The following is a 22,599-nucleotide window of genomic DNA, read 5'->3' as shown; positions in this document are numbered from 1 at the left end:
TCATGGGCTAAGCACACTCTGAGTGACTGCATGTCAAGCACTGCGTGAGCCAAGCATTGTAGACCCAGTGCATGCTGGTGGAGTGAGTGTTGCAGGATGTGCATACACAGAGCACCAGCTGATGGCAAGTGAGCCTCCTGATGCAGGCAGACCACGGAACCTGAGCTGTGACCCTGCACTTGGTTGCACTTGCCTTAATTCAGTCCCCCCCACTGCCCTTCAATCTCTCTGCTTCGCCTGGCTCAAAACAAAACCCAAGCCAAACAAGCCCTCCTCCCTCAGTCCAGCAAGGAAAAAAAAAAATTCAGTCTTCGGTTTCTCTCCTTTCCAGAGTCCACCATGAAAGCATTTTATCTTCCACTCCCCCTTTTCAACTTGTCCCACCTTCAGTCCCTCTGGTGCACAGACCTTTCAGGCATGGCTGTGAGCCCAGCTAGGGTTCCTTCACTGCATTATAGTTGCTCAATTTGTTGAAATTTTAAGGGGAGAGACCAGTAGTATCTCTCATGCTGCCATTTCTCTGATGACACTCAAAAACAGTTCTTTAAAGTTTTTAAAAATAAGCTTTAAAAATAAATTAATAATCCACACTTATTTCAGATAACTTGGAAATTTCAGTATCAAAAAGAAAAAAATGAACAGTTCTGGTCAAGAGAAAAGCAGTTAGTTACCTACAAGGGAGATCCCATAAGACTGTCATCTGACTTGGCAGGAAATATTTAAAATGATGAAAGGCAAGGACCAAAAACCAGCATTACTGTACCCAGTAAAGGCAGAACTAAAGGACAGGAAAAGAGCTTCCCAGACAAGAAAAAGCCAAAGGAGGTCCTGGCCAGGTGCTAAGTGGATAGAGCATTGTTCCAGTATGCCAAGGTTGCAGGTTTAATCCCTGGCTAGGGCACAGATGAGAAGCAATCAATGAATGTACAACTAAATGGAACGACTAAGCAGAACAAAAAGAGCTGATGCTTTTTTCTCTATACTTCTCTCCTTTCCCTGCTCTCTTTTTCTTCCTTTCTCTCTATCTCAATGGAAAAATTTTCAAAAAAGAAAAATCTAAAGGAGTTCATCACCAACAAAAGAACATTACAAGAAATGTTAAGGGACTTCTCTAAGAAGAAGAAAGGGGGAGGAGATAAAAAAAATATATGAGTAATAGCCTGACCAGGTGGTGGTGCAGTGGATAGAGCATCAGACTGGGACGCAGAGGACCCAGGTTCAAAACTCTGAGATCGCAGGCTTGAGTGCAAGCTCATCTGGCTTTAGCGCAGTGGGCTCAACCCGCTTGAGTGCAGGCTCATCCGGCTTGAGCGCGGGCTCACCAGCTTGTGCATGGGGTCGTTGGCTTGAGCATGGGATCATAGACATGGCCCCATAGTTGTTGGCTTGAGCCCAAAGGTTGCTGGCTTGAAGCCCAGGGTTGCTGGCTTGAGCCCAAGGGTGCTGGCTTGAGCAAGAGGTCACTCGTTCTGCTGTAGCCCCCCGGGCAAGGCAAATATGAAAAAGTAATTAATAAACAATGTAGGTGCTACAACAAAGAATTGATGCTTCTCATCTCTCTCCCTTCCTGTCTGTCTGTCCCTGTCTGTCCCTCTATCTCTCTCTCTCTGTCTCTGTCACACAAAAAAATATGTGTAGTAAAATGGCAATAAGTACATATCTACCAACAATTACTATAAATGCAAACTGATTAAATGCTCCAATCAAAAGACACAGGGTGGCTGAATAAAAAAAAAGACCCATACAAATACTGTTTACAAGGGACTCACTTTAGTTAAAAGACACACATACACAGACTGAAAGTAAAGGGATGGAAAAGATATTTCATGAAAGTAAGCTGGGGTAGCAATACTTATACCAGACAAAACTGATTTTAATCAAAGCCTATATGAAGAAACAAAGAAGGACTCAGAAATTCCACTTCTGGACATTTACCCAAAGAAACCCAAAACACTAATTTGAAAAGACATATGCGCCTGACCAGGTGGTGGCGCAGTGGTAGCGCACTAGACTGGGATGCGGAGGACCCAGGTTCAAGACCCCGAGGCTTGAGTGGAGCTCATCTGGTTTGAGCAAAGCTCACCAGCTTGGACCCAAGGTCACTGGCTCGAGCAAGGAGTTACTTGGTCTGCTGAAGGCCAACGGTCAAGGCACATATGAGAAAGCAATCAATGAACAACTAAGGTGTCACAACGAAAAACTGATAATTGATGCTTCTCATCTCTCTCTGTTTCTGTCTGTTTGTCCCTATCTATCCCTCTCTCTGACTCTCTCTGTCTCTGTAAAAAAAAAAGAAAAGACATATGTACCCATATGTTCATTCTAAGTGCCCTTTAATAGATGAATGAATAAAGTAGTATACATATACAATGGGCTATTACTTGGCCATAAAAAGGAATAAAATCTTCCATTTGCAACAGAATGGATGGGCATAAAGGGTATTGTGTTGAGTAAAATAAGTCAGACAAAGACAAATACCATATGATTTCACTTACATGCGGAATCTAAATAACAAAATACACAAAACAGAAACAGGCTAATAAACAGGCTATTTTGTTGTAAGGTACCAAAAAGCTGCAAAATTAATGTTGATATTCTAGGAGGAAAAGGTCAGGCTTTCCTGTCCTTTCTTTGGAAAATGGAGGAAAAAGAATATAGAAGTCTCCTGACTTACAAGGACTACTAGGATCATTGGTTTTAAGTTCTATGAAAGGATTAAGGTTACCTGAAGAACTCCCTTTCACTTTCAATAACGTACTACCCTACACTGATCTTAGCTCTCTCTCCCTTCCTGGAATCCTGAGATTAATGTATACCTCTAGGCCAGCAGTTCTCAACCTGTGGGTCGCGACCCCGGCGGGGGTCGATGGACCAAAATACAGGTCGCCTAAAGCCATACAATACAAATAAAATATGTATTTTCCGATGGCTTTAGGCAACCCTGTGTTTTGGTCGTTCAACCCCCGCCAGGGTCGTGACCCACAGGTTGAGAACCGCTGCTCTAGGCAAAGGAGGAGAGATAGATACTAAAGGGATTTGTGAATGACTTTGATTGTATTACCTTGAAAGTTTTAGCGTTTTTTTTTGTAAAATCCCCTAGACAAATGTTAATCTTGTTAATGTAACATAAATCATGTCAAATGTTAATCCTGTTAATGACTGTGTCATGCCCCCCCAACCTGCATGTAGTCAAAGGGTATATAACCAACCTCTGAAATGTACTCGGCACACACGATTTGGGTCTGCTGCCCCGGGGTCAGCCATATGCGGCCGGCATATTTAACAAATCTCCTCCTTCAATGAAACACTTCAAATTCATCTGGACTGGGTATCTCTACATAAACCCACTTAAGTGAGTGTTGGGCAGATAAAATGTATTATGCTCACTTTGTTAAAGATGCCATCGCCCAGGTGATATTAATGTGTGTTGAGAATCATTGTAGCCTGAGGCTTGGTTTTGGGATTAAGCCTTTCCCACCCTTTTTGCTGTGGGGCGGTACAATCCTATCATGCCTCAGAGGGTGACTTTGTATTAGAGACTTCCCTGTTTTGTATATTGGATTAAGGGTTTGGATTTCTACACTATAAAATGGGGACGGAATTAGAGTTTGGGCTCTTGGTTCCTGAGATTAGCATGAGAGAGCAGAGAAAGTAGAGCCAGCAGCGGAAGGCGGCCACGTGGAGGAGGCCAGGAAAAGCAGCCAAGATGGTGGAGTGCTGAGTGAGATGCCAGTTTGTGTAGAGTTTGTATCTGGGATAAGGAAGCAGATGGGGAACTGAGGAGAAGGAGGCTGGTGAGCTAGAAACCTTTGATTCTAGGAAACTCGGATAAGTCAGTGGCTTTATGAGCACTGAGTGTAACTGGGTTTTGGAGCCCAGTGTGTGTTTTTACTTGCCCGCCGGGTGCAAGGTAGGATTAAAGGCTATGGCCCATCAGTTTTTGGCTCCGCTGTTTCTTTACCGACTGTCCGAATCCAATGCGAACCTGCATGGGCCAGGCAGCTGTGATGGTGGCCCTGGCCTTGCCTGCTGGCTTTACATTTGGCGTAGTCGGCAGGATTCAATACAGATCGGCAAGGAGCCTTTAAGCGGTGGAGTAAAGGACTGGCTAGTGTTAGGGTTCCCCATGGCTGTCCTTTCGGGGACCATAGGCTGGCTGACTTTTACAGCCATGCGTGGGGAAACTGAGAGCTCTGTGAAAGAGGCTGCCTGGGACCTGCAAACCGAGCAGCAGAAGGAGTTGGAGCAAACACAAAAGAAACCAATGCTGACCCTGGAGCTGGAGGAAATGCTGGAGGAGGAGGCCAACCAGGTGTTCGAGATTCGCCTGGAAATGGAGCAGCTACTGGAGGAGGATTCAGAAGTTCGTGAGTTGCAGCTTGCCCTGGATGTTGCAGAGAGCCAGCAGCAGCAGGAGGCCGGGGCTGAGGCTGAGGCTGAAGCTGAGGCCGGGTCCGGAGCTGCAAGGTCTGCGGAGCAGAAGGCGGTGGCAGCCCGGGGCTTGAGCCTGGCAGCGGGAGCTGGTGTTTTCAATTCCTCTTTGGAGGATGAGGAGAATTGGGCTGGAGTTGTGATCTGCAGTCTCCAGAAGATGGAAGCCCAGGTGGAAGGAGCACCTACTGCGGCCCTGGTAGGTCTGCGATTTTGGGACACAGGGCTGGACACGCTCTCCAGAGCAGAGATGGAAATGCTGACTGCCATTGCCATGTGCTCCTCTTTGGGACAGTGTAAGACCTGCGAGGACGGCAGGGATGAGGGGGGTGGCTGACACCCCATGTGCGTGGACTGATTTCCTGGACTACGACCAGAGTGGGCATTGGCTCTTTTGTTGGATGGACTTACGGATTACGGATTTTGGACAATGTGAAATACCCTGATGGGGGTGGGGAGTGGCTTTTCTGGAAGCACTCCCCTGCCCTGGGAAGCTTTTCCCATAGGCCGAGGACATTTTGCGCTTTGGGCAAAGTGCTCAAAGACTGGTGAAGTACCTTTGTAATTGTTGAAACTGTATGATTTTTGCTGTTGTAATTTGTGTAATGTTCTAATTTCCTTGCATAGGGATGCCGGTGATGTAAATTGTGGGTAGTAAAGTGAGCATAGGGGTGGATTGTTGGGCGGATAAAATGTATTATGCTCACTTTGTTAAAGATGCCATCGCCCAGGTGATATTAATGTGTGTTGAGAATCATTGTAGCCTGAGGCTTGGTTTTGGGATTAAGCCTTTCCCACCCTTTTTGCTGTGGGGTGGTACAATCCTATCATGCCTCAGAGGGTGACTTTGTATTAGAGACTTCCCCGTTTTGTATATTGGATTAAGGGTTTGGATTTCTACACTATAAAATGGGGACGGAATTAGAGTTTGGGCTCTTGGTTCCTGAGATTAGCATGAGAGAGCAGAGAAAGTAGAGCCAGCAGCGGAAGGCGGCCACGTGGAGGAGGCCAGGAAAAGCAGCCAAGATGGTGGAGTGCTGAGTGAGATGCCAGTTTGTGCAGAGTTTGTATCTGGGATAAGGAAGGAGATGGGGAACTGAGGAGAAGAAGGCTGGTGAGCTAGAAACCTTTGATTCTAGGAAACTCGGATAAGTCAGTGGCTTTATGAGCACTGAGTGTGACTGGGTTTTGGAGCCCAGTGTGTGTTTTTACTTGCCCGCCGGGTGCAAGGTAGGATTAAAGGCTATGGCCCATCAGTTTTTGGCTCCGCTGTTTCTTTACCGACTGTCCGAATCCAATGCGAACCTGCATGGGCCGGGCAGCTGTGATGGTGGCCCTGGCCTTGCCTGCTGGCTTTACAGTGAGGTACAGTGCCTTTCAGAATCTGGGGTACGGTACTTTATAACAATTTATGGTGCCAGGTGGGTTCTGGAAATATAGGAGTGATAACTCTGTAGGTTAACAAATATCTGATCACTAGGTTGTACATCTAAAACTAACATATTATTGTATGTTGTTGGGCAAACAAGTGTGTTAGATTTGCTGGCTTGTATGTACTTTGCCTGATTCATGCATGAGCACAGAGCAGCACCACGTGTGTGTAGTTTATGTGAGGCTGCAGGTGCTTGCCCTCAGAGCTGCAGATTGTAGATTGTGGATTGCCAGCCACCATTGGGAAGGGCCATTTTTTGCTACTCTTTGCAGGACAAGGGGTTCCCTCCACCCCAGGGCCTGTTTGCTCATCAGCCCAGATAAAGGGAAACAGTTTTCCCTGCTTGCTTGCTTATGTTCTGTTGCGAGGCTCTAATAAACAGAACAGCCCAACATTTTCTGGCTTCACAGTTTCTCTACCATCAGCCTGAATTCAATGTAAACCTGCATAGCCACAGCCACTGGCCTTATATATGTCAACTATAATAAAAAATTATTTTAAAAAGAAACATTCGTCAACAATCCCACTGCCAAAGAACCACCACGACTGAGGTCCAGGGCTATTTCTTCTCTATTGTTTTTCTTTTATGTGAATTTTTAAACAAAATTGAAACATTTCAGTATAGTTTTATATCCTTTTTGTATGGCAAAAAGCCACCATCATGGCCATTCACATGCAGGTTCCCACTGGATTCGGGTAGATGGTAAAGAAATGGCAGAATCGAAGGATGCTGGGCCATTCTGTTTATTGGTGTCTCACCAAGACAGGTAAGCCACAAGAGAAGACAAGGGAAAAGCAGAAAACCTGCTTTTCCCATGAAGGGTAAGGGATCAGAAAGGCCCCTGCAATGGTGATAGCAGGAACCAAGAGAGCAAGCTCCTGGTCTGCCCCACTTTATAGTATAGAGATCAAAACCTTTAATCCAATATACAAACAAGGAAGTCTCTGATACAAAGTCACTTATCTGAGGCATGATGGGATTCCTCATAAGAGTGCACCTCCCACATTACGCAATCAGTCAAGGGTGTGGGAAAAAGCTTAGTCTTAAAACTAAGCCTCAGGCTAAACATATATACAAACTTACAAACTTATTTGACCAACATTGCACCCCTTTTGCTCACTTCACAATCTAAACTACAGGTATCTTCCATGATGGTCACTGTGCAAGGAGTAGGATACATTGCATAAACAGAAACAGTACCAAGTACAGCAATAAGATTAACAAATCAAAAGCTATGGGCGAAATGAGAGAGCTGACAGAAGCACCAAGAGAGGCAAATCTTTCCCTCTGCCAGAATACAGGCCAGAGTTTTGTCTGCAGACAGCACCGTAGCTGGTACCAGAGGCCACCCTGAGCGGGCATGCCAAACCTTATTGGCCAATATACCAGCATCTGCTGGTTCTTGATAGATACGTGTATTCCAAACTGCCCTCTTGATGTTCTGCTTATCTGTCAGACATCCCTCACCCTTACTGGACTATTGCCCCTGAAACAGAAGAATTCCAAGAACCTGGTCAACCTGCCCCAAAAAGGAGCATTCCAGAAAGCTGAAATCCTCAAACCGTAAAAGCGAACATACCAGGACTTTTGCCTCAGTATCCCCTCAGGCTCTCCCAAACACTATATGATCCACCCCTAGTCTGAAACTGGTGCTCTTCTCCCTGGGAGAAGTGCCTGGCAGGGTTCCTTTCTTCCTTTCAATAAAGCCTGTTACTCTGGTCTTTCAGACTCCCATGGATTCCAACATTTGGTGCTGAAACCCGGGACAGGGTACTAACTGCCTGGACGATCCCTCTTTGCCATCCAAAGTTACAACCAGGGAAGCAATGGGCAGCAGCAGCTTGTCCTGGGCTTACTCTGATTCTGTTTGGACGTGTAATTAATTGTAGGTCGATTGGCTGGCAGTCTAACCATGTCCCGAACCCCTGCTGGACCAGAAAGGTAAGGAGTTTCTTCCTTCCCCTTCCCCGGTTGGCCTCCAAATTTCTCTCTAAAACACCCCTTCCTGGTCGGAGGGTTTTGACTTCGGACCCCATATCTACGGGTGGTCTGCCTCTACTCCTTTATGGACTTCTATGAAAGTCTAGGCGCGCCTAGCCAGGCCCCTCTCCTACGTCCCAGGATCTCAGCCTTGGGGTGATGACCTCTTATCTGAGACCCTCTTTCTACGGAGATTTTCTCCTCTCGGAACTGCGACTGGAGGCGGGGACACCTCCTTCTCTCTCCAGTCTCCTCTACTGTGGGCTCCTCCCAGTCCAAACCATCCAGCCAGGTTCCCCTCAGAACATGGGCTCCTCCCAATCTCAGGCCTCAGAGACTACTCCTCTACTCCTTCGGGACTCACCCTACTCTCTGAGGTTCACAGTTTGGGAGGTTTCTACTCTGAGCGGCTAGTTTCTACAGACTTCCTTAAAAGTCTAGGCACCTAGCCAGGTTGCTTTCTACTACCATTACAATATCCTAAGAGATCTTGATAACTTTTGCCACTGGACGGAGAGGGCATCAGAAATTCCTTATGTGCAGGCTTTTCTTCTCCCTTTGCTCCTGTCCTTAATCTCTGTGCCTTCTGTTCTACATGCAGGCTGTTTTGGCCAAAGAAACCTCACCTAAAACCTCTGCTCCTAATCTTTCCTTCCCCATGAACTCCTGTAAAGCCAGGAGCCATGGCTGTCACTATCAAAGCAGCCGCCCAGCCCTTGCAGGTTCGCATTGGATTCGGACAGTCGGCAAAGAAACAGCGGAGCCAAAAACTGGTGGGCCATAGTCTTTAATTCTAGCTTGCACCCAGCGGGCAAGTAAAAAATACACACTGGGCTCCAAAACCCAGTCACATTCAGTGCTCACAAAGCCACTGACTTATCCGAGTTTCCTAGAATCAAAGGTTTCTAGCTCACCAGCCTTCTTCTCCTCAGTTCCCCATCTCCTTCCTTATCCCAGATACAAACTCTGCACAAACTGGCATCTCACTCAGCACTCCGCCATCTTAGCTGCTTCTCCTGGCCTACTCCACGTGGCCTCCTTCTGCTCTGCTCTCTCCTCTAATCATCCCAGGAACCAAGAGGGCAAACTCCCGTTTTGCCCCCACTTTATACTGTAGCTTCACAATCTCTAATCCAATATGCAAAGTAGGGAAGTCTCTAATACAAAGTCACTTCTCTGAGGCATGATTGGATTGTACCACCCCACATCAAAAAGGGTAGGAAAGGCTTAATCCCAAAACCAAGCCCCAGGCTACAAGGATCCTGCCTGCCCAGAGACACACATTAATATCACCTGGGTAACGCCATCTTTAACAAAGTGAGCATAATACATTTTATCTGCCCAACAACTCCCAACTCTCTCCCCCTCCTGCCTGACTCCCGAGGGCACCCCTCTCTCGGGACCCTTCTCTGGTCCCCATGCAAATCGAGTCTCTTCCCTCCAAGAGTCCCCTCCCTTCTCCACTGTGTTTTTCATCCCCCTCCCCCCTCCTTAGAAGCTGTGGCTCCTGCTGCAGTGCCTGTCTCTTCTCTGACCCCTCCTCCCTCCTTACAAACTGTGACTGTGCCTCTTTCCTCCTTGTTGAGCAGATAAAATATATTATGCTCACTTTGTTAAAGATGGCACTGCCCACGTGGAGGCCGTCGCCCAGGTGATATTAATGTGTGTTGGAGGCAGGCAGAATCCTTGTAGCCTGGGGCTTGGTTTTGGTCTTAAGCCTTTCCCACCCTTTTTGATGTGGGGTGGTACAATCCCATCATGCCTCAGATAAGTGACTTTGTATTAGAGACTTCCCTATTTTGTATATTGGATTAAAGGTTTTGATTTCTGCACTATAAAATGGGGGCAGAACGGGGCGGGGGGCTTGCTTTCTCCGTTCCTGAGCTTAGCATAAAAGAGAGGAGAGCAGAGAAAGGCCACATGGAGGAGGCCAGGAGAAGCAGCCAAGATGGTGGAGTGTTGAGTGAGAAGCCAGTTTGTGCAGAGTTTGTGCAGGGAGAAGGAAGGAGATGGGGAACAGAGGTGAATAAGTCTGGTGAGCTAGAAACCTTTGATTCTAGGAAACTCGGATAAGTCAGTAGCTTTGTGAGCACTGAATGTGAGTGGGTTTTGGAGCTCAGTGTGTGTTTTTACTTGCCCGCCGGGTGCAAGCTAGAATTAAAGCTAATGGCCCACCAGTTTTTGGCTCTGTTGTTTCTTTATCGACTGTCTGAATCCAATGCGAACCTGCATGGGCCAGGCTGCTGTGATGGTGGCCATGGTTTCTGGCTTTACATTTCTCATCCTCTCCCCTCTCCTCAGAGCTCTAAATCTTTTTTGACTCCTCTGACCATGTGGCACCACACCAGTACTTTACCCTCCTCCTCCTTCTCCTGCAGATTCTGACCCTCCTTTTCCATCCAGCTGCTCACACTGTCCATCCGTCTGCTTTCTTTTTTTTTTATAAATAAATTTTTATTTTAATGGGGTGACATCAATAAATCAGGGTACATATATTCAAAGAAAACATGTCCAGGTTATCTTGTCGTTCAATTCTGTTGCATACCCATCACCCAAAGAGAGATTGTCCTCCATCACCTTCTATCTAGTTTTCTTTGTACCCCTCCCCCTCCCCCTCCCTCTCTCCCTCCTTCCCTCCCCCCATCCCCCGTAACCACCACACTCTTGTCCATGTCTCTTAGTCTTGTTTTTTATGTCCCACCAATGTATGGAATCCTGCAGTTCTTGTTTTTTTCTGATTTATCATCTGTCTGCTTTCTCTCTTCCTCCCCTCTATGCTGGCAACTCCCTGCCATCTCGAAAAACTTAAAAAAATAGAATTGTATATTAAGCTATATAAGTAATCCGTCTTGTCTCTTTGTCAGAAAATATCTCTAGTATAATTTGAATTGAAACAAGTAAAGCGCGCTCATTTAAATTTCTTAATTCAAAATATGTGAAGTCTTTGTTTAATGTGTAACTGTGTCTGTTTCTAAGGCCTTAAACCAATAATTACTTGCCTCTTAAACCAGGCTTACTCATCCCCACGGACTCTCTCTGCAATACCCCCATCCTTCCTATTCGAAAGCCTTTAGGGGCTTATCGCCTTGTACAAGCCTTACATCTAATCAATGAGGCGATAGTTCCCCTCCATCCAGTGGTCCTTAATCTCTACAAGTTATTGTCACACATTCCCTCAAATACCACTCACTTCAGGGTCCTAGACCTCAAAACCATTCTTCTACACCCTGACTCTTACTTTCTGTTTACCTTTACATGGACTGTCTTACCCCAGGGGATCAAAAACAGCCCACACCTGTTTCAGCAGGCACTAGCTCAGAATTTAGCAGCATGCAATCTCAAAACTAGTACTCTCTTATAATATGTAGATAACCTACTCCTCTGTGGCCCCTCCCTGCCTGCCTCAAGGAGATACACCTCCACCCTTCCTAACTTCCTCACTGTGAAAGAATATCATGTCTTCTCTGCTAAGAATCAACTTCACTCTCAGTTCGTAGTCTATCTAGGCATCACTTTAACCCCCACCACCTGAGGTCTCACCCTAGCTCTAACTCAGACCCTCTGCAGTCTCCAACCACCTACCACCACATATCATATCCTTTCCTTCCTCAGTCTAATAGGCTTCTTTAAACACTGGATTTCCAATTTTGCTCTCTTAGTCAAGCCCCTCAGTGAGATCTTCTGAGCATGGCTTTTAAGGTCTATAATGGCCAAGGAAGTAACAGAAAAGGCAAATAAGGCCCCAAAGAAGTCAGGAAATACCAGCTTTTGGCATATGCTCTTAAAGGCTCCAGCACCCTAAAGGGTTTCATAGAATTGCATCAGGGCCCTGCTCCAGAGTGGAATGAAAGGTCATTGAACTGAAGCCTGCCAGGCTTCCCAGCCCCACTGGTTTACACATCTGTGTTGTGGAAAGAGGAACACGAGAAGGTAAGCTGTCCCCTTGCTCCATGGAGGGAGGGTTCAGTCTCTTCTAGCCCTGCTCCAGCTACCTGTGGCCTGACCTTGCCCAGCATGCTAGGAATTGCCACTGAAGGCCCAAGGACATCGTTCAGGAGCCTAAGGTATTTCTTCCAAGTAGCAGATAAGCTGATCCATTTCTTGTAAACACAAGGGCCATCTACTATGCCTTGCCTGAATATTTGAATTTTATTTATTCCTCAAAGATCTCTACTGTGGGTATTGACAGTCTGAGTTTGTTACTTTATTTAATGTGTAATATCTCTTTTATTCCTCTTGTCTCAATGCCCCATGGCTATTGTAGGCTGGGACCTGCTGCTAATTCCAACTAGAAGCAGTGGCCACTAGGACTTAAACTCTAACTGCAAAGTAGTAGAAATGTAACCACCCTTTCCCTAAGTACTTGAAAAATTTACAGGTTATTCAGCAAACTATTTAAAGACTGTCCAAGAGGCGTTTCCAGCATTACATCACCCAAGGACTGACTTTCATGTATATAGGTCTACACACCGTGATCCTGACAACTTCCACTGCTGTTAAGGTAGAAAAACAGCATAACACCTATATGTCTCCCTACTAATTGGACAGAAACCTGTACCCTAATCTATCTCACCCTAAATATCAACCTAATCCCACTCCATGAGCCTTTTTCAATTCCTAGTACACTACCCATCAATCTAAGGACCAAACGAGATGTACAGGTAATCCCTCTTCTGGTTGCTTTAGGAATCTCTACAGAAGTAGGTCTGAGGCAGGGGGACTGGCCACTTCCCTGTCTTATTCCTATTTGCTCTCTCTCTCTCTCTCTCTCTCTGAAGCCCAGCGAATTCATAAACATGGAATCAGTGGTTTCACACAAACTGGGCGTCTTGACTATTGCCTTTCATTGGTCCATTCACTCTCCTATTTATTTTTCTAACTTTTGGACCCTGCCTCTTACATTTGTTCACTAGTTTCTTATAGAATTGCATGCAGACCTTCACCAATCAGAAAATTGGAAAAATCTACCTAACCCTACACATCAACCCTGAAACCTACCCTCGCAAAACAGAAAAATCTGAAACCCTGTATCAGCAAACCTTCTAAATCCTATCTTTCAAACCCTGCAGGTCCCCTAAACCTAAAGCTCTCCCATATCCCTGAATAACTAGGAGAATGAATAGCATTCACCTCTTAACGCTTCTCAGTCTTTTTACCCTTCACATAGTGAGGGGACAGGATCACTGGGTCTTCTTGGCTGAAGAAGAGCCTACAAACGGACATGAAACATTTAGCTCAAGCTAACTGCTCTCTCCAGGGCTGTCAGGAAATAATATCTCTAACTTTACCATGGAAGAACTTTCACCCCCTTATAAGAGATACAACCCTCCTTATCTCTGCATTCCTGATCTCCAAATATGTGCCCCCTTCTTTATCAAGTTCCTACAGGCCCAGATGGAGAAATCCCTAGGATTACCTACAATCAAATTCTCCTACACTCCTATTCCCCAATACCCCAAGGAGAACTTCACAAGGGAAATATCAAATAGGTAGGGATGTCAGCAGAAAGAAGCTGCCCCTCAGCCCGAGAAGTTCCCTCCTGAATGTTCTCCAAACCCCCTTCCTTTTAAACCACACATATTCAGTCCTTCTAAAAACTTACACCAACAGGTTCCCTGTCTTTACAAATCTCCACATGTCCTCCCATTCGAGAGGAACCAGACCAGCACGTCTCATGAGGCTCACCCAGGAGACCATGTATCACCATGTCACTCTGTCCACTTGGCACTGACAGCAAGCAACTAACAATTATTACCTCGTAATTTTTTTTTTTTTACTTCCTCACTCAGGTTTTCGGAGACATTGCCTGGTTCAGACCTCACAGCATGAAAACTGACCTCCTTAACTGGATGGGGGACTTGGCTTGGCAAAGTTCTCTTCTTGAGTTCTCTCCAGAAGAAGCAATAATTTTCCAATTTTTTCTCCCCTTTCTCTTCATCACCCCTTACCTTATATTATAAAATTAATAACTGTCTTTCTTTTATATGTAACCACAGAGTTGAGAAATGACAGATACATGTATTCCAAACTGCCCTCTTGATGTTCTGCTTATCTGTCAGACATCCCTCACCCTTACTGGACTATCACCCCTGAGACAGAAGAATTCCAAGATGCTGGTCAACCTGCCCCAAGAAGGAGCATTCCAGAAAGCTGAAATCCTCAAACTATAAAAGCGAACATACCAGGACTTTTGCTTCAGTATCCCCTCAGGCTCTCCCAAACACTATATAATCTGCCCCTAGTCTATAACTGGTGCTCTTCTCCCTGGAAGAAATGCCCGGCAGGGTTCCTTTCTTCCTTTCAATAAAGCCTGTTACTCTGGTCTTTCAGGCTTCCATGGATTCCAACAGTTCTATGTGTAGTAAAATAGGAGAACTCATTATTGGACATAAAGAAATTATGAAGATGCCCTTCATAATGCTGCCCCCCTGAGCACTCAAGGGGTAATACACATCTTACTTAGGTGGCCAGGTGCTGGTTGCCCAAGGAGTTAACTGGAGGTCCACCTCTAGCCCCTTTCCCCATGGTGCCAACAAGGCCATCCATCTCAGGTGCGGGGCATGTACAGTCCAGGGCCAAGTCCCTTGCAGCTGTTGGCCTTTAAGAAGTGCTGTTGGGGCAGGAAAGAGCATGTTGTCCTGCTGTCCAAAACCTGGCTTGAATAAAATGTCCTTGGTGCGTATCTGCAACTGAATGGGGGCAGCTGTCCGATGCAGGAGAACCTCTACTGGAGCTGGACTCCCCATCAGGTGTGTCATTCAAAATCCGGAGCAGCATGTCCATCCAGTAAGGGAGCCGGTGTCCCCCTCCTGTTGCAGTCCCTGCTTTAAGAGTCCATTATAACGCTCAGTGATACCAGCAGCCTGGGGGTGGTAGGGAACATGGTACTTCCAGTCCACCCCCAGCTCTTGAGCCCATTGCCTCACCACTGAACCAGTGAAGTGGGTACCATTGTCACTTTCAAGGACCAGCGGTCACCCGTATGCAGCACTCAGGCGGTCCAGAGCCTGTATGACTGCCCTCTGGTCAGGGTTATGGGTGGAGTAAGCAGCAAGCAGCCCGGTGGCAGTATCTACACAAGTGACTGCATACTGGTACCCTTCTGACTTTGGTAAGGGTCCAATGATGTCTATCTGCCATCGTGTCAGTGGAACATGACCCCTCTGGATCTGTCCAGGTGACACCAGTGGTCTCATAGGGTGCTTTTTGGAACATACTGCACATTGCTCACAGGCTGCAAGTACCTCTGCATAGGACACAGGCAAGTTCCATGCTTTAACCGTAGCCCACATAGTTTTCTGTGTCCCGCATGGAGCAGGTGCTGGTGGAGCCACTGTGCCACATCACCTGCAGGGGCAGTCTCCAACCATTGTACCCTTGCCAACGTATCTGCCTCATCATTCCCAGGATGGGCTAGAGGGGCATGCCCTGTGACATGATATATTGTCACCTGCTTCTGGTGTCCTATTTCCCATAAGTCCTGCCACATGGCCTGACCCCATAGTGGACAGTGCATTACCACCAACTGGTTAATGTGCCAAGTAGCAATCCAAATAGTCAGTACATGATAGACAGCCCAGCTGTCAGTACACATCACCAGAGGTGAAGTTTCATTATGAGCAACTAGCCAAACAGCTCTTAATTCTGCCCATTGGCTGCTTTGGCCTGTACCCGTGTCCATCCAAATAGTCTCAGTGGCCGGATAGAAGACTATAGCCATCCACTTGGCAGGTTGGCCCCTGCTGGAACCATCAGTATACCAGGCATCTTCGGGGATGGGCACCTGCCCCTCCTGGTAGGGACTGACTTCGGGTTCTGCCTCCTGAGCCCCAGCTGCACCTGACTCTAAGGTCGCATAGGTGACTGGACCCAAAACTTCCTGCAGTTCTTCCCTCAACGGGCTGGTGCTAAGAGCACAGTGTTGTTGCAGATAGGCACCCTACTTGGCCAGGGTGGACATAGGGCCATGCCACTATGTGGTTTGGTCACTCAATCTCTCACCCATCCTGCAATAGGGTATGTTGTCTTTACTGTAACTGGAGCTGTGGTTGTAATACTCTCAGTGGCCAGGAGGGCAGCATACACAGCTGCCAGCTGCTTCTCCACTAATGAGTAACGGACTTCAGCACCTTACCACAATTGGGACCAAAACCTAATAGGTTGCCATAGGCACTCTGTCCATTGCCACAAGCCCCATCCAAACCCCTCTGAGGTTACATGAACATTCAGCTCACAGGGCCTGGCAGGATCAAACACATTCAAGGCCTGTGCCACCTTGACAGATCTCTTAGCTGCTGCAAATGAACCTTGTGCCTGCTCAGTCCAATCTCAATGAACCCCTTTCCAAATAACATTGTACAAGGGGTGTAGTAACTGAGACAAATGCGGTATAAATGCTCACCAATACCCCAACAAACCTAAGAATTCCTGTAACTGTTTTACCTTAGTGGGCATGGGGTATGCTTGGATCTTATCTATAACTGCATCAGGAATAACTTTTGTCTTACCCGACCAGACAACTCCCAAGAATTTAACAGATAACCCAGGTCCTTGTAATTTGTTCTCGTTGACTGCCCAGCCACATGCTTTCAAATGGGACAGCAGGGTAGGGACTGCTGGCTGCAATTCTGGAAGACAGTCACTAGTTAACATAATGTCATCAATATAATAGTACATGCAAACTGCTCCTGGCTGTTTCCATTTAGCCAGGTCAGCAGCCACCAGCCCATGGCACAAGGTGGGGCTATGCAAATAGACCTGGGGTAACACTGTAAAGGTCCACTGTCTCCCTTCCCAGCTGAAGGCAAATTGGTCTTGAATCTCTGCAGCTGTATCAATAGAGAAAAAAGCATTGGCCAAATCTGCCACAAAGTGATATGTCCCCAACTCATGGCTTAGCCGATCCATCATGTTAGCTATCGAGGGAACAGCAGTGTGCAAAGGGGGAACAACTTTATTAAATTCTCTGTAATCCACTGTCATTCTCCAGGTTCCATCTGCTTTGCGCACAGGCCATATCAGGGAGTTGTAAGGACTGTGTGCTGCCGGATGGTCCCCACCTTTTCTAGTTTGAGGATTGTCCCTGTGACTTCTTCATAACTATGTGGCAGGTGGCACTGCTTGGCGTTAGTCACATGCTGAGGGATGGGTAATTGCAAAGGGGAATGAGATGCGTGTCCCACAACACTGCCTTCACAACCCTGATCCGCAGCCGGAACTCCCAGGCTGTAGTTTCCAACCACAGTCCTTGCAAGACATCTACCCCCAAATATATTCAGGGATAGGAGATACATGCACCTTATATGGCTTAGGAGGCAGTCTTCCTATCCCCAATGGAATAGTTATTGACTTCATTTGAATAGTTTGGCCCCCATAACCGTCAATGGCCACTGGGGTCCCAGCAAACTGCTCTGGGTTCCCACAGAGGATGGAACATTCTGCACCTGTATCCACCAAGGCCAACACCCGTTGTACATTGGAAGGGGACCTGTGGATAGCCTGGTGTGGCCTCCGGTCCCCGCCCATCCCCATTAGATGGGTCCCTCAGCCCTTTTCCTATTCAAACTGGTACAATGGGTTTTGGGAGTTCTCTCCCTCGGCCGTCTCTATCATATAATCTTGTAACCAAGCTGCCCGCGCATCAAACATTTTATTGGTAGCTGCTGGGGCCTTTTGTTTCAGTGGCTGGAACTTCTGTTCTGGTTTAAGCTGCTGCCAAAGCTCCAAAAGAATTTTATTAGACTGGCCATCCAATTTCCCCTTATCTGCTCCAGCCACAATCAAATCTACCCACATCTGTGTTCGGGTGACCTTTACAGGGCCGTCTCCCTTGTTAGTTGGGGGGGCAACAGCTTTATGATCCTGAGTGGCCTCCAGCTCTCCCAAATCTGCTACCATCTGTGTAACTGCATTGATGGGCTGCCCCACATAGGGGCCCAAGATAGCCACAAGTGACCCCAAAAGGGATGACGGGGCACTAGCAAGGACAAATTCCCTCATTTTTGCTGTAAACACTTTCTCGTCTGGCCCACGGGACCCAGGGTTGAAAACAGCATACCTAGTTCCTGAAGGACCTTTACTAACTCACTGTAGCACTGCCACCGACTCATTGCCCCCGGCAATTCTCCAGCATTCTGCCAGACCATACGAATGGCGGCCATCACCCATTCTAATGGGGTATGGTTTCCTGGGTTGCCATGGCAGTTCTGAAGATGCTGCCTCAAGGAGGAGTGTGTGGTAATGGTGGCCGATTTCTCCGTCTCTGTTCCGGAGAGCATGATGCCATCCACCCCTATGTCCCATAATCGTAGTAACCAGGCTACCAGGAATTCAGTAGGTTTCTGCCTAAATTGTGCCCCCACCTCCATCAGCTCTGCCTGGGTATAGGGCTGGACCACAGAGTGTTCCAGTACCTGGGCTGGAGGCTGTGGCTGCCCCTGAGGGACTCTTTGCTGCTGGGTTTTTACCTTCTTGGTGACCACTACTTGGGCTCTCAGTGTGCGTATGGCAGCTTCAGCCTGAGCCTTCTCATCCTCAGAAGAGGAGTTGCAAGCGCCTGCTCTACTGACTCAAAGCCAATCCACCGGCACGGATGCTGCTGCTCCTTTGGCGATCATTTAGGCTCCTGAGGCTGCTGGCTTTTGGCCAGAAGCTGAGACCCGAGCTCTTGAATCTGCAGTTGTTTCTCCAACAACAGCCAGTGCAAACGTTCAGCTTCCAGGGCAAACTGCAACTCGCGAACCCGTAATTCCTTCTCCAGTGCTCGCTCCAATTCCAGCCTTTTCTGCCGTTCTATTTGCAATTCATACTGAAGCTTTCGACCTTGGGCAGCTTCTCGCACAGAACTCCTGGTTTCCTCTTGTGTAAAGAACACCCAGCCCCAGGCCCCTAAAAGGACAGCCATGGGGAGCCAGAGTAGCAACTAGTCCTCTACCCCAGTGGTCCCCAACCCCCGGGCCACGGACCAGTACCAGTCCGTGGGCCATTTGGTACCGGTCCACAGAGAAAGAATAAATAACTTACATTATTTCCATTTTATTTATATTTAAGTCTGAACAATGTTTTATTTTTAAAAGATGATCAAATTCCCTCTGTTACATTCGTCTCAGACTCACTCTTGAGACTTGTTTGGAGGTTCTAGCAGGGGAGCGCAGCTACTCGTATACCCTTGACCAAAGAACGGTCCTCTCCTCTAGCGGAGAAGGTCGTCCTCTTTGACCAAGTGCACAGCTTCAGGAGGGACGCACATGGAGCGGAGGAAGGGGATACCCGCCTAGCCAGCCAGATCAGCCGAATCAACCCTGGCGATCAATGGGGTCCTCAGACTCATTCTTGATGCTTGTCTTGATCACATGATACATTTATCCGTCCCACCCTAAAGGCTGGTTCGTGAAAATATTTTCTGACATTAAACCGGTTCGTGGCCCAAAAAAGTTTGGGGACCACTGCTCTACCCCACCCCTCAAGGGTGGCAGCCCCACACCAATCTCCGAATCCATGAAGGGCAAGGGATCAGGGAGGCCCCTGCAATGGTGATAGCAGGAATTGAGAGAGAGCAAGCTCCCGGTCTGCCTCACTTTATAGTATAAAAATCAAAACCTTTAATCCAATACACAAACAAAGAAGTCTCTGATAAAAAATCACCTATCTGAGGCATAATGGGATTCCTCATAAGAGTGCACTACCCACATCATGCAACAGTCAAGGGTGTGGGGAAAAGCTTAGTCTTAAAATTAAGCCTCAGACTGTAACACCCGGCCTGCTTACAACCTGTCCTTCACACACAATGCAAACTATAAGCGAGCAAACATATATATCAACTTACAAACTTATTTGACCAACACTTTTTGTTTTCAGTTAACATATTATGAGTTTTCCCTAATCATTAGGTACTCCCTGAAAAAATTTAATGTCAGCATAATTTCTGTCTTATGGATAGATGTACATAGAAAATCCTTCACTTTATTTTAGGAAATTTTCATGTATTTAAATAATATTTTAGCACAATATTTCCTAAACCGTGTTCTGAAGAATTTTAACCTTCTACAAGATAATCAAAGATGTTCTAGTTACAATGCTTTTTATGGTCACATAAATTTGAGAAGTACTAAATTAAATAAAGCTAAACAGGCCCTAATCTAGAACACTTCTCAGGACATTTAAAACACGCAGGTACATAAAGACTCTTCAATTTGTTGAGCCTGGAGGGGATGATAAAAATACATATCCCAGACATATGTGACCATGATTCACATGCAATCGAGAAACTGTCACTTCATGTCCTGGACAGGAAACAAAGTCAGTAGATCTCAAACAGATTGACTTGGACCTGGGCTCCCACTCGGCTTCTTTCCTCCCTCCTGGCTACACCTTCCTTGGTATTGAAATTTGGGAAGGATTGCCCTGAGGATCTGAGGTTCAGTGCCTGTCCTCACCTGGCTGGCCGCAACAACACCCCCAGGACAGGAAGAAATGTGTCAGACTTAAGACTTATGTTTCTGGGAATGAAGAAATCTTAAATTGCAAGCATAGTTATTTAATTACCTGGCCATGGATTGAAAGTATTTAAAAGTCTGTTCTATTTTTCGGCTATTCTTTTTTATTGGAAATTCACCTATGCAGTGTGTGTCAGGATTTTATGGCACCAATAATTTATTTCCTTTACTGTAGAAGAAAAATAATAAATCAGCCTTCAAATTATAAAGCAAAAATAGGAATTAATCAGCTACACAGGAAAATGTCAAGAACCTAATCCAAATTTCATTTTTCATCCATGCCTAAGCCTTAAATTCCAAACAACTTTCACTGGGCAGCACGTTTTAAAATTTCTAGCAAAAGCTCTTTTTGGAGTTGGTCCTCTATGCCCTCTGTAAAGCCAGTAGCCACGGCCACCATCACAGCTGCCTGGCCCATGCAGGTTTGCATTAGATTCAGACAGACGGTAATGAAACAACAGAGCCAAGAACTGGTGGGCCACTACCTTTAATTCTAGCTTGCACCCAGTGGGCAAGTAAAAACACACACTGGGCTCCAAAACCCACTCATTCAGTGCTCACAAAGCTACTGACTTATCTGAGTTTCCTAGAATCAAAGGTGTCTAGCTCACTAGCCTTATTCACCTCTGTTCTCTATCGCCTTTCTCTGCTCTCCTCTCTAATGCTGAACTCAGGAACTGAGAGAGAGCAAGCTCCCGGTCTGCCCCACTTTATAGTGTAGAAACCAAAACCTTTAATCCAATATACAAACAAGGAAGTCTCTGATACAAAGTCACTTATCTGAGGCATACTGGGATTCCTCATGAGAGTGCACCACCCCACATCAAAAAGGGTGGGAAAGGCTTAGTCCCAAAACCAAGCCCCAGGCTACAAGGATCCTGCCTGCCCACAGCCCACCCCCAACACACATTAATATAATCACGCCCATCCCAAGCAAGAAGGGCAACCAATACCATCACCTGGGTGACGGACTTCCACATGGGCAGCGCCATCTTTAACAAAGTGAGCATAATATATTTTATCTGCCCAACACCCTCCTATTCTGGAACAGCCAACTACTGGGAAATCCAAGGGTCAAAAGCAGTCAGACTTGGGCACTTATGCAGAATCGGCTGTGTGAGCTAGAACGAATTACATAAATTCCCTAAGCTTAAATGTCCTTCTTATGCTAAAGTCAGAGCATAACAATGTTCATCTCTTAAGGCTTCTAGCATAGTCCTAAACATACAAGCACTCGTTTTTAAAGCAAGCGTTCAAAATGTAAACTGTGAGGAGGAAGAGGGTGTTTCTACGGGATAATTCATGGGCTCAGAAATATTCAAAACGTAGGTGGCACAGAGGTATCATGTCAGAGCGGTCTCAAGACCTCTTGCCCATCTGGGCCCTGATCTCTGGAGCTTCCACAAAAAGGGGCCAGAGAAGAGCACACAGTCACCCTTCCCGGATGCCTAAGGGCAAAGCAACAGCCCGACAGACACACCTCCTTCATGGCAGCCTATAGCGCAAAGGGCAGACCCGCCGTTGGGACAGGGGGCTCTCCCCCCACTTCTCCGCACAACCCCCCACCAGCTGCCTCCGGCTGCAGCCGCTCAGAGCAGTCAGCCTGTGCGACCTCACAGCTCTGGCTCTCGCGTCCCTTGCGTGTTTCGCCTGTGCGACCTCACAGTTCTGGCTCCCGCGTCCCTTGCGTGTTTCGGGCGACGAAGGACACCCTATTCCTTACCGCTCCCAGAGGCCTGGGTCCAGGCCAGAGTAGGGATAGGGCTCCGAATGGGGACTCGAGCCGAAGACGGGGAGCTGGCCCCAGGGGCCTTCTCGGAGCCGGACAGCATGCCTCCTTGACCCTGAGGGCCGCAGCCGTGGCGTTGTCATGACGACCACACGCCTGCGCTCTGGCCGGGAGAGCGGCGCGGTGCGGGGATGGGGGGTGTGGCCGAGGCTGCTCTGGTAGACCCCAGGACTCTGAGCGCACTGCAGTGAGATTGGAGGCTGTTGGTCCCCGCATTTGGGTCCAGATCACCGCCCCTCCTTCCCCAGGGTTAAAGACACACAAAGGGGGGGGGCAACTTTGTAGGGAGAAGTTTTCCAGGTTTAGGGGGCACTGATGTCAGGTTGGGCTGGGACTACAAGGATGATTATGACACAGTCCCCTCCCGGAAGTGTGCACGTATCTGTGGAGGCCAAGTGCAGAAAGAGATGGTAGCACCAGCACAGAGAGGGCTGTACAGAGGAGCTAAGGGAGTATAAAGAGGCATGTAGAT

General features: G+C 47.1%; 1 protein-coding gene across 1 annotated transcript in view; it reads right to left on the bottom strand.

Annotated features, from left to right (window-relative positions):
* LRRC34 (leucine rich repeat containing 34) overlaps nt 1-22,134 on the bottom strand; it is a 52,284-nt gene extending 30,150 nt beyond the window's left edge. The window contains exon 1 of the mRNA XM_066347288.1: nt 22,062-22,134. The gene's annotated coding sequence lies outside the window, so the exon portion shown is untranslated. The remainder of the gene's footprint in view (nt 1-22,061) is intronic.
* Between the last annotated feature and the right edge of the window lie 465 nt (nt 22,135-22,599).

This window comes from Saccopteryx leptura, chromosome 8 (genome assembly GCF_036850995.1).
Source record: "Saccopteryx leptura isolate mSacLep1 chromosome 8, mSacLep1_pri_phased_curated, whole genome shotgun sequence".
Taxonomy (NCBI): Eukaryota; Metazoa; Chordata; class Mammalia; order Chiroptera; family Emballonuridae; genus Saccopteryx; species Saccopteryx leptura.
This window is presented reverse-complemented; position numbering and strand designations above follow the sequence as displayed.